Genomic DNA, 11,632 nt, shown 5'->3' with positions numbered 1-11,632 from the left:
TAGTTCCCACGGTCTTTTTCCCCGCCCCCTGGCTTTTTCAGAACTACAATTTCCGTCAGGCAGAGCGAGGACTGTCTCGGGCCCCGCCCCGCCCCCAGTCCGCCTCTCCGGGCCCTTATTAGGCTGCGCTGTAGAGCTGCGCAGTGGGTAAGGTAGTCTTCCGGGCTGCAAGCGGCTAAGTTGGAGAGACTTGGGGGCGCTTTCTGCCCTGGTGGTGGGACGCTTGCCAACCCCACCTTTACTCTGCAAGGCTCTGGCCACTGTCCAGAGGGGCGTTGTGTCCAGTGGGACCCTCCAAAGGTATGCCACATGGCTTTCCCTCATCAGCCTCACATGGGACGTAGTGGATGAGGTTGACTTACACATTTAGTTGTATAAACACTATGCTTGTGTGTTGTAATTAGTGGTGAAAGACGCTGGTTTTCCCACCAAAGTAGGATTGAATTTCTCTTTCCCAGAGGCCCGCCCTTGTGTGGCCAGCGGGGACCCTGACTGGTTTTGTGGTAATTGCTGTGTTTTCTTCCTCCTTGCTTCCATTTTTTCCCCCTTATAGGGAATAAAATATGAAATGTTTGCATTCTTATTGAACTGCCTAAGATAATCCAGGTTGACTTCTCTAAGTAAAAAATGACATTCTCTGTTAACTAGCTCAGCCTGCGTATTCACGATTGCCAACATACTAAAAATTTCCGTAACCATATACCAAATGCCACCGGTTACCTCATTTAAAACCCCTTTAGTGTGGTGTCTGCAGCTCCCACATAGACTTGGCATGCCTCTCTGTGATCTTAAGTGCTTAAAGAACAAGTCAGTCATCACACCAGCTTTCTGATGGCCAGAGAAGTACAAGACCAGATGAGTTGCTGGGTCAGAATTTAACCGTTTAGTATAGTTTCGTTGCTTTAAAGGGAAAACTCTTATTACCCTTGATGCATTTCCTTCGGGATCTGGCTTTTTTGTTTGTTGGTTGGTTGTTTTGTTGGAGTTTTTTTCCCCTAATATTTCATGACCTGCTCATAGCATAGAGTGGAGTTAGTGCTTTGCATATTTTTAGAAAGCTCTACAATCGTTAATTTGGTCATTCATGAATGCAGCTGTCACGGAAACGCTGGAACCCAGAAAAATATAGCTGGATTTTCTTTGGCTGAAGCGAAATGCAAATCATTGCTGAATTGCACTCATCATTTCTTTCTTGTCTTTCTGTGCTCTCCCACCATGGCTGAGCTTTGGTTTCTGGGCTTATTTTTCACATGACTTCTAAAAGGCCACTATACTTGAATATTAAACCAAAAACAATAGCAAGGAGTGGGCCTGTTGTGATCATACCCTCCGCTCATTCACTTCCACATATTAAGTCCCAGCAGTGAGTGATTCAACAGCTGCACACAGACACGGTGGCCATCCCCCTCATCTGCTGCTCCACTGTAATGGTGCCCTCTTTCTTGGTTTGGATCAAAGCACCTCAGGTTTCTACCAGATCTAAATGCTTATCCTCCGGGAACTCTGGAAGCTTGAGAAGTCTGTTCGCATGCTTCTCCTTTACTTACACTCTCAGCTGGGTGGTACTTCAAGGCCAGTTGCCTCTCAGTGTTTTTCAGGTTTTCTTGAGTGGCATCAAGCTTGGTCCCTAAGTCATCATAGTAAATGGTTTCTCTCATCATGTTCAACAGCCAGTGAGCCGGCTGGTGCTGTGGGGGAGCAAGAAGGGACTGCACAATGTGCACAGCTTAGGCAGTCCCCATTTTTTCTTACCTAGCATTCTGGAACGTACCCTTCCTGTGGTATTTATCTTACCACTGAGGTCCCCAAGGAGAGTCATTAGATTGTCTTTGCTTCTCCCACAACCAAGTACTTTTGATTCTATTTCTGTCCAGTCCTTTCATCTCAGTAGTCTTATGCCTTCCCGTTTCTAGCACGTTATTAATTAGCCTTCTGATTGTTCTTTTCTGCCTACACTTGGAGACTCTTGGTTCCCAACCTGCCACAGTTTTTGGAGAGTGATTTCACTAATGTGCAAAGCTGTCACATCACTCTTAGTGGCTCCTAGTTACCTATTGCAGAACGTCTCAAACCAGAATCCGACCTAGAGTCTTTCATTGTTAAAGTATTTTTAGTATGTTAAATATATGCAAATATGAAGCCGTATGTAAAGTCCTATGCAGTTTTTTATAATAATCAGGCATTTGTAGATTAAATGAAGCGGAACTATATGACCAGTAAATTCAAGTGAACACTTATTCTTTGTGAACATTGATACTGTTTTGCTGGACTTTAAAAGTTCAGAAAGCAAATCTATCCTCTCAGTCTTGGCTCACTTCTCTTACATTGAGACCTATATATATTTTTCTAGTGTTGCAGATTACTCAGTGTTCCCAGTCTTCATTTAATCCATGATGAGACTTTCCCTTGCTCCGGGTGCCTTGACTTTCCTTGCTCTTCACTGGGCAGCATCATTTACATGCAATAAGTGTCCTAGTTACTTTTCTATTGCTGTAATGAAACACCAAGACCAGAAGCAACTTGGGTAAGAAAGGGTTTATTTAGCTTATATACCCTGAATCACTGTTCACTGATGGACACCAAGGCAAGAACTCAAACCTTGACAGGAGCTGATGTAGAGGCCATGGAAGGGAGCTGCTTACTGGCTTGTTCCTCATGGATTGCTAATCCTGCTTTATTATAGAACACCAGGGCCACATACACTGGGATGGTCCCTCCCCCATCAATCAGTAATTAGGAAAAAAGACCTACCAGCCTGCCTGCCTGCCTACAGCCTAAGGCTGTGACCCTATAATTCAATTCCTCGTGTTGTGGTGACCCCCAACTATGAAATTATTCTCACTTCTACTTCATAACCGTCACTTTGCTACTGTTGTGAATCAATGTAAAATCTCTGTGTTTTCCAATGGTCTTCTTAGACGACCCCTGTGAAAGGGTTGTTTGACGCCCAAAAGGGGTTTCAACCCACAGGTTAAGAATTGTCATTACGGAGTTATTTTCCTCTATTGAGGTTTTCTTCTCACAGTTGATTCTAGTTTGTGTCAGGTTGACAGAAGACTAGCCAGGGTTTGTTAATTACTCACCATGCAGTTAGTTGGGCAATGCACCCGTAATCTTAAATGTGAGACCTGAAACCCAAAACAGCAGTCAGATAAAAGGTGGTCTGGGGACTACACACACAGATCCCTAAGGGGTCATAGAGGACCGATCAGAGCCCCTTAGTGTCCTGTACAGGACATGGTGCTATCCTTTCCTTGCTACGTTCTCAGTGTGTCTCTTGACTTTCATGTTTATTCCTGTTCTAATGTTTGTCTGCTTGCTCAAGCCTTTCTGTTTGAGATTTTCTTCAGAGCTCTCCCTGCAATCTTCCTTTCAGATATTATGCTCAGGACCCTTCCCAGACGGCATAGTCCTACTTGGACCCTTTCCCTGACCCCACTGGCTAAGCAGCCCTGACTATGTCCCCGTGATACTATGCATATGCTTGTGGCATTACATTGAGATAAGCTAGGCAGAAAAATGAGCTGGGGTATTGTTCTGCCTCTTTAGAACACTACTTAAAGCATGTACATGTTGAATGAATGCATGAATGAATAAATGAATGAATGGCCTACAAAACTAATGTGTAGAGCCTATGATCAGCAGGTAAGTGCTTTTAGCATCAATGAAGACTTAGTCCCCTCTTACTCTTTAAATTAGTAGGAAGCTCCAGTAGAAAGGAGAAATGCAAACACCTCTGAATTCTACCTTTAAAGCAGGTATTTTTCAGCTGGTCGTGGTACTACACACTTTTAGTGCTAGCACTCAGGAGGCAGAGGCAGATGGACCTCTAAGAGTTTGAGGCCAGCCTGGTCAACAGAGTGAGCTTCCAGACAGCTTAGGCAAAATAGTTAGATTCTGTCTTTAAAAAAAAGTAAGCTTTTTATATGTCGTAAGTTTATTTTTTTTTTAAAAATATGTAGAAGGTAAAATAGCGTTAACAGATACAATTTACACTTACAGATTCTCTAGTTTGGGGAGCAAAAAAATGAATATTGGTTCTTTTTTGTTCTGCCACCATTCTTTGTTTAACGTTAGCAAAATACATCTTATCCATGATATTTTAAAGATTAGAAAATGTGGATTTGGAGGTTAGGAAAATGCTTTCAGTTTATATGATTTGCTTTTTTTTGTTGTTTTTAAAAAAAGTGATTTAACTAAATATGAAGCACTCAGGCTAGGCCATTGGAGGCCATTGTTCCACAGTTATTGTCCTCTGTCTGGGCTGGGATCTGTTTTGGCACAGGGTATAACAGTGATTGTGATCAGAGGATCAGCTAGAGCAGTTCTCAGCCTGTGGGTCATGAACCCTTTTGGGGTTGAACAACCTTTTCACAGGGGTCGCAGATCAGATACCCTGCACATCAGATATTTCACATTATGATTCATAACAGTAGCAAAATGGCAGTTAGGAAGTAGCAATGGAGTACTTTGTGGTTGGGGGTCATCACACCATGAGGAGCTGTATTAAGGGTGGCAGCATTGGGAAGGTTGAGGACCACTGAGCTAGAGAGTACTCAGTGTTACACGTAATCATTATTGGTTGAAAACACAGATTTCTTAGGTAATAGAAATAAAGCTGGGAGCCCCACTTTAGCCGGAGTGGTCAGAGAAGGCCCCTCTAAAAGAGGAGCTTTCAACAGTCTCAGGAAAGAGAGGGCATTGTGACTCACACTTGGAATCCCAGCACTCAAGAGGTTGAGGCACAAGAGCCCGTGTGAACTTGAGGCTACCCTGGCTTAGAGAATGGCGCCGTGAGACCTGTCTCAAACAAAAGCAAGCACCCAGGCAAAGGGATGATCAATTACGGGATTCTTAAGGTTTGTTCTAAAATGTCCAGGACGCTGGTTTAGCTCTTTTGTATACAGGAGGGAGATAAACTCAGAGAAGTAGGCAGGGACCAAGCCATGTCCAGCCTTTCAGGCTAGAGGAAGGAGTTTGAGTTAGTTCTGTTGAGACAGAAAGCCACAAGAGGCTTTGAGGAGGTGGGTAGTATGTTGTAGTTTGTTTTAATGACATCTGTTTGGCTCTAGTGTGAAGACTGCACTGATAGACCCAGCTTCTTAAACTGGATTCCACCTGTTACGGGATCACATGTCTGAGTGTGGGGGCCACGAGAAACTTGACAATAGTAAAAGGTTTCTGAATGCACAACCAAGAATTAATTAGAAAATCAAATGCGTGTTGAACCTGACGGGTTTCTGGCAGTACTTGTGTACGTTACAGCCTTAGTTCTGAACACACAGAGTACACACTTTACACTACACAGGCTGTTACACCACAGAACACACTTCCTGAAAGGTATTAGTTCAGATGCAAGGCTATCGTATACTGTGAATTGCAGTGTTTGTACTGTCTATACAAGCTCTTCTGTTCATAATGGTTTAAATATGGAAAACGAGGATTCTTTGTATTTCCCTACCATCATGCCTCAGCATGTGAGGATCAAATTATTATATCCTTAGACTATTCGGACTTAGAACGTTTGACTTAAAACTTGCCGTTTGGGTTGCAGACTTGAGTTTCATAAATAAATTGTGAAATGAGTTTTGGCTTATGATTAGGGCAGAATTTCCAACAATATCTGAGAAGGTCCTAAAGATGCCTCCTGCCAGTTTGTACTAGGAATTTATGCAAAGTAATATTCTCAGCAGTGATAGTTACAAAGTCTGTCAACTCTGGAAAAAAAGTTGAAGATGGTCTACATCTTATAATATCACTCAGCTAAGATTTAATTCTTTCTTATTAATTTATTTGTGTGTGTAGCATGTGCATGCATGTGCATGTGCATGTGCAAATGTGTGTGCACGTGTATATGAGTGTGCATGTTTTTTCTCCCTGATTACCTTTAAGGCGGGGTCTCTCATTGAACCCTGTGCTCACCTATGACAGTCTGTCCATCTCTGCTCCCACTTTGCTGGGCACAACAGATATGCACAACCATACCTTGCATTTTTTTGTGTGGGTGTTAGGATCCAAACTCAGGTCTTCATGCTTGCACAAGCAGATTCCTTATACTCACCGAGCCAACTCCCTAGCACTGAGATACAATTATTTCTATTAAAATACACAGGCTGGGCTGGACGTGTATTTAATTCTAATATTCCTTGAGAGGCAGGTCTCTGTGAGTTCCAGGCTAGCCAGGAATCATGGTGAAATAAAGTCTCAAAAACAAACACAAGCATATCTATATCATTGGTATGAAAATTTGCTTTCATATTAATTAATTTTTATTAATTTAAAAAAGTCTCACTGTATATGGTTCAGACTGGCTTCAGTTTTACTGTGTAATTCAGGCTGGTTTTCCTGAGGTCCTGGTTGTCCTGCCTCAGCTTCCTGAATGCCGAGAATGGTACATTACCATGCCTAGCTACTGATGTATTTCAGAAGCACAGGTAAGAGGACTTCTGATGTCATGGATATTAGGGATGCGAAGAGAAATCAATTGTGTGAGGCCGTGGATGTGACTCAGTTGGTAGGGTGCTTGCTCTGAGTATAGCCCTGAGATGGCTTGGTACTGTACAGAAAAGCAGCTTTTAACTTAAATCAGGTAAAAATTATTTTGAATTTTTTCTGTGGTATTAAAACAGTGTGATTCTTGTTTACGAAGCCCTTAATCCCAGTACTTAGGAAGTAGGGATAGATGGAGCTCTGTGAGTTTGAAGCCAGCTTGGTCTACAGAGTGAGTTCCAGGATAACCAGGACCACACAGAGAAACCCTGTCTTGACTCCCCTCCCCCTCCAAAACACAGCAACAACAAAAACCTTTTAAAATGTGTCTTTTCCATTTAAGTCTTTAATTAAATATGGGACTGATGTATGTAAGTTAGTGATCCATTTTATTATTTTTCATATACAAATAGTCACTTGTCTCGGAAACATTTATTATTGACTAGTCTTCATTTCTGTGTAGATCATCAGTGTAAGGTCTATTATACATCAAATTACACATGTGGTAACTTTATCTTTTGTTGGTATAGCAAAATAATAATAAAGAAAGTTTATTTAATTCCTACATCTGGAGGCTGGAGGTCCAAGATCCTTTGGCTGAATTTGTGTGACTTCTTGGAAAGCCACCCTGGCTGCGTCACAACATGGTGGGAACGAGAGATAAGGTAGCAGGAAGCTAGAGGTTTAGGGGCCACCCTCTCTCATTTTCTATGAACTAGGAACCGAGCAAGTTCTGGTGAAAACTATTAGTCCTTCCCAGGAACAGTGCCTCCAGCAGTCCACTCACCTTCCACTAACCCTGTTCTTAAAGGTTCTCATGCCTTTCACCACTTCACACCAGGGATCAAGCTTCCCGTGCACGAGCCTTTGGGGGACACACCTGAGCCATGTTTAAGGCACAGCACATGGTCGGGTCTGTTTCTGGCCTCTGTTCTGTTCTATTTTTCTCTCTCTGAGCTAATAGCTGACTAATTATTACAGTCAGTTTTGTAACAGAGCTTGACAGCTGGTAGGGCAAGGCTTTAACTTAGAAATGTCTCTCTTGCTCTGTGGGGTTTTGTTTTTGTTTTTGTTTTTTTTTTTTTTCTGCTATTTGTACTTTTCATTTTAAAACCACTTAAGTTCCACAGTAAACCTCACTAGAATTTAAAAAGTAGATTTTTTTATGTTATTTTATGCGTATGAATGTTTTGCCTACATGGATGCCTGGTGCTCACTGAGGTAAGATGAGGGCATTGGATCCCCTAGGACTGGAATTATAGACAGTGGTGAGCTGTTCTGTCACTTCTAGAAACTGAACTCAGGACCTCTGGAAGAGCAGCAGGTACTGTTAACTGCTGAACCATCTCTCCAGCTCCCTCACCGGGATCTCAAACTGAAGAGCCTGGAGAGCCAAGCCTTTCTAAATTATTCCAGAAACATCCTTTCCTTGTTTCTTTACATCATCTTTAGTTTCTTTGAAGTTTGATCGTTTTTCCTCCAAGGACTTAAATATTTTGCATGTTTGAATATCATATTTTAATAAATACTATGAATATATATATGCATATATGTTTGTTTTGCTTTCTTGTAACAGGAACTCATTATGAAATTCCTGGGCCTCAGACTTGGTCCTCCCCCAAAGTCTCCCCCATGTGGGATGACAGGCATGTACTGCCATGCCTGGCTAAAAATTATGGTTCTTAATTTGATCAACATTTTGTTTTATTATGTAATGTATTTAGTGGTGTGTGTGTGTGTGTGTGTTTGTGTGTGTGTGTGTGGACTTGTTTGGAGGCAAAAGACAAGTTTACAGGGTGTGTTCTCTCCTTCTACTATGTAGGTTCTAAGGATCAAACTGATAATCAGGCTTGGTGGCAAATGCCTTTACCTGTTGGTCCAATTGCCCCCCCCTTTTTTTAAGAATTACATTTGTTTTGGGTACATAAACATGCGTTTATCTTCTGTAGTAGAGCAACTTTGCCAAACTTCCTGTTTAATTGTAATAATGGTCACCTGTGGGTGTCCAGAGTTTTCCCCAATGTTGATTTCCCTCTGGAAACTGGGAGAGTTTTGTTAATTCTCTGCCCTTCGTCTTTCATTTTTACTACCTCTTTTACTGTCTTGACCCAAATTTGCAGTTGAGTTTCTAGTCTGGTAACCATACTGATAATTCGCTCTAGTATTTATAAAGACAATGGCTACTTCTGAGGATAACATTGCTACCAGCAAGAGGTCTTGATAGGGTTCGTTTCCTCTGCCGGTTAAAGTTAAAAACAGGAGAAACCTCAAGTGCAAAAGGTAGCAGCAGAGAAATCTCAACACACAAACAAGATCGGGTAGAACCAGCAGGTGAAGAAAAGCTCGTATTGGGCGTGAGGAAACACCCATGTAGGGGGCACAGAGAAAAGGACCTCTGCCACTCTGGAGAACAATTCAGAGAGCTATGTCTAGTCTCTTCTCAAGGTCTGGGATTTAAAATCTCTGAAGGGTCTTCCTCCCCTAACTTAGGGTTGGTCAGTTTGTAGAAAGACAGAATGGCTGGTTGACTTAAAACCATGTGTAAACATGTCCTGGTCTGCTAAGATCTCCCTGTGTGCCGACGGGGGAATCTGTGTAATCCTAGTCCCTTAACTCCTAGTCCTTTAACGAACCCAGGACCTTGCGGGCAAGCACTCTACCACTGAGCCAAATCCCCAACCCCCCTCGTCTCGTCTTTTATCAGGTTAATAAAATTCTCTCCTGTTCCATATTGACTAAAGGTTTTGCTTATTTGGTCAACTAGACATTGAATTTTATCCGTGCTTTCTGTGCCTATGCTGCAGCGGTCTATGATTTTTCCCCTCTATTTGATAGTGTGGTAAAGTTAGACTTAAATGAGTTCATTTAGATAACTGTGGTGACATATTTTGTTTTTGTGCATTGTGGTCTTTGGGTTTCTGCTGGCTCCAGCGCTCAATCGGGTCTGAAATTTTGGTTTCTGAAAATTTCTTTCTGGCTTGCTGGCTCAATGATGTATGTTGTTAACATAATATATATTTTTTTGCTTGTTTACACAGCATTCGGGGTGGGGGGAGTGTTGCATAGCAGAAAGCCTTCTGAGGCATCGAGTTAACCAAATTTCCAGAACTAGACTCCATTTCCTCATATTTTCTTTTTAACCAAAGAATAGAATCTAAATGCCCCTCGGAGCCCCTTCAACACTGCACAAACAATCCCACTCACTCGGCTGCAGAGGACTGTGTAGCGGAAAGAGCATCATTGCAGGCATGGAAGGCCTGTTGTCGTGCCAGCAGCTCACTTACTGAGATCTTGACCGAGTCGTCTGCTGAGTGGCTACTTTAGGACTGAAGTGAGATCGCATATGCTCACAGATACAAGCAGCATGTGAGGGCAAAGGATGAGATGCAAACACGATACCCAGTGCATTCTCTTAGAGAAGGCACAGCAGGAATAGAGAGGGCTTAGTAGTGCACATTCGGACTGTTCTTTTTAGGGTGATAAACTATTTTATATAAAACTATAATGATGGTATACATTTGCCAAAACTAGGATCCTTACATTCCAGAGAGAGGAGGGGAGGGAAAGAAGGAAGAGTAGGGGAAAAGGGAGGGAGAAAAGGGAGAGGGAGCATGCACTATGATCAAACCCAATCTCTTGTATATACTGTCTACTCTGTCACTGAGCCATGCCGTCAGCCCTGGGTCAAAGCTTAAAGTATACATAAGCTAGGGAGAGTGAGGGCAGGATGCAGGCCACGAGGAAAGAATTTAACTATTTATGCATATATGCAGAGAGGGCTGGGAATGTGTAGCTCGAGGATAGAACACTTGCCCAGTATCCATAAGGCCTCGAGTTCCATCCCCAGCACTACAAACCACTCCCTATACAAAGCATACAGAGGTTCTCCTGCCAGGGGCCAGGAGAAAAGCACTGAGGTGAGCAACTTTGTAAGACTGGAGGTATTGTCATGGTTGCTGGGGAGACACGGAAAGTTCTGCCATAAATTCCCTTCCCCTTAGGGACCTCTGCTCAGATACAGCAGGATCCTTGACAACACTGAAAGAGCAGCTGGGGTAAGGCAAAGTTTGAAGTTCATTAAGTGTACACACTTGAGATTTAAATATAGACATTAGGAAGATGCACACATTTTGGTGTCTAAAATGGCTATGTATGTGCTTCTATGGGTTTCTTAATTGTTCAAGAAAATAATTTATAATAGTTTGAACATTAGGCAAAGCTTAAGATTTAAGTAGAATTTAATAAGTAAAAATGGACTAGGTCTTGGTAGGCAGAGGCAGGCAGATCTTTACGAGTTCAAGGCTTGCCTCTTCTACATAATTAGCTCCAGGCCAACCAGGGCTACATAGTGAGACCCTGTCTCAAAACACACACGCACATACATACATTTCTTAAATATGTTACTTATATTCTTTTTTTTAATTTTTATTTATTTTATGTATGTGAGTACAGTGTTGCTATCTTCAGGCACATCAGAACTCATTACAGATGGTTGTGAGCCACCATGTGATTGCTGGGAATTGAACTCAGGTCCTCTGGAAGAACAGACAGTGCTCTTAACCACTGAGCCATCTCTCCAGCCCCAGAATTGTGCTTTTCTTTCTTTCTTTTTTTCTTTCTTTTTTTCTTTCTTTCTTTCTTTCTTTCTTTCTCTCTTCTTTCTTTCTCTCTCTCTTTCTTTCTTTCTTTCTTCCTTTTCCTTTTTTTTTTTTTTTTGAAGATTTATTCATTTATTATATATAGTACACTGTAGCTGTCTTCAGATACACCAGAAGAGGGCATCGGATCTCTTTACAGATGGTTGTGAACCACCATTTGGTTGCTGGAAATTGAACACAGGACCTCTGGAAGAGCAGTCGGGTGCTCTTAAGCGCTGAGCCATCTCTCCAGCCCTGTTACTTATATTCTTAAAGAATTTCCTTTTATAAATGATATTGTAAGATGTTTTAGGAGGTTATAGCTGAGAGGCAGGTACTAACACTTTTTCTGGTGGTGGTGGGTGTTTTGTTTTGTTTTTTTGAGACAGGATTTTTCTGTGTAGCTAGGGTTTCACTATGTAGCCCTGCCTATCTCAGAACTTGCTCTGTTGACCAGGGTGGTCTCAAACTCAGGGATCCACTTGCTTCTGCCTCCCGAGTGCTGG

The 11,632-nt window shown here is 42.2% G+C and overlaps 1 protein-coding gene across 1 annotated transcript in view; it reads left to right on the top strand.

Moving 5' to 3' along the window:
* The first annotated feature begins 201 nt into the window (after nt 1–201).
* The window catches only part of Mettl8 (methyltransferase like 8), a 90,114-nt gene continuing 78,683 nt past the window's right edge, over nt 202–11,632 (top strand). The window contains exon 1 of the mRNA XM_032902535.1: nt 202–300. The gene's annotated coding sequence lies outside the window, so the exon portion shown is untranslated. The remainder of the gene's footprint in view (nt 301–11,632) is intronic.

Source organism: Rattus rattus, chromosome 5, assembly GCF_011064425.1.
Source record: "Rattus rattus isolate New Zealand chromosome 5, Rrattus_CSIRO_v1, whole genome shotgun sequence".
Lineage (NCBI taxonomy): Eukaryota > Metazoa > Chordata > Mammalia > Rodentia > Muridae > Rattus > Rattus rattus.
Note: the sequence above shows the minus strand (reverse complement) of the source record. Positions and strands in the feature narration are given on the sequence as shown.